The sequence below is a fragment of the Chiloscyllium plagiosum genome, chromosome 39 (genome assembly GCF_004010195.1).
Source record: "Chiloscyllium plagiosum isolate BGI_BamShark_2017 chromosome 39, ASM401019v2, whole genome shotgun sequence".
NCBI lineage: Eukaryota > Metazoa > Chordata > Chondrichthyes > Orectolobiformes > Hemiscylliidae > Chiloscyllium > Chiloscyllium plagiosum.
The window spans coordinates 26,080,262-26,080,987 of NC_057748.1; the positions used below are offsets into that span (position 1 = coordinate 26,080,262).

The window sequence follows — 726 nt, forward strand, 5'->3', positions numbered from 1 at the left end:
AGACAAAGAGAGAGAGAGAGAGAGAGAGAGACACGAGACAAAGAGAGAGAGAGAGAGAGAGACACGAGAGAGAGAGAGAGAGAGAGAGAGACAGAGAGACAGAGAGAGAGACACACGAGAGAGAGAACGGTGAGATGCACAAGGTACACAGTAAAAACCCCCAAATACAAATACCACCGCCCCCCCCAGCCACAAGCAAGCTGCTGACATCCGACCCCTGGTATCAGTGCAGAGGAGCATCATCCAGAAGTCAGACACCTCCCCTTGTGTTGGCACACACGAAGACCCCAGTGGCACTGTCACTGGACTGTTCATCCAGAAACCCAGGTAACGCTCTGGGGGACCCAAGTTTGAAACCTGCTACAGCAATGGTGGTATCCAAATTAAGTAAATATCCAGAATTAAGAGTCTAACGATGACCATAAATCCAATTTCCACTGTCAAGAAAAATCTATCTCGTGCATCGACGTCCTTCAGGGAACTGCCATCCTTCCCAACTCCAGAGCCGCAGCAACGTGGCTCAGTTAGGAGTGGCTAATAAACCATGGCCTAGCCAGAGACAAGTCAAGCAGCATTCAAGGAGCAGGATGAAGGGCTTTTGCCCCAAACGTCGATTCCTCTGCTCCTCGGATGCTGCTTGACTCACCGTGCTTTTCATGCACCACGCTCTCCACTCTAATCTCCAGCAACTGCAGTGCTCACTTCGGCCTAGCCAGAGACACCCTC

General features: G+C 51.1%; 1 protein-coding gene across 1 annotated transcript in view; it reads right to left on the bottom strand.

Annotated features, from left to right (window-relative positions):
• The window catches only part of LOC122542038 (60S ribosomal protein L10-like), a 14,518-nt gene that overhangs the window by 2,217 nt on the left and 11,575 nt on the right, over positions 1–726 (bottom strand). The gene's annotated exons all lie outside the window — the stretch shown is intronic.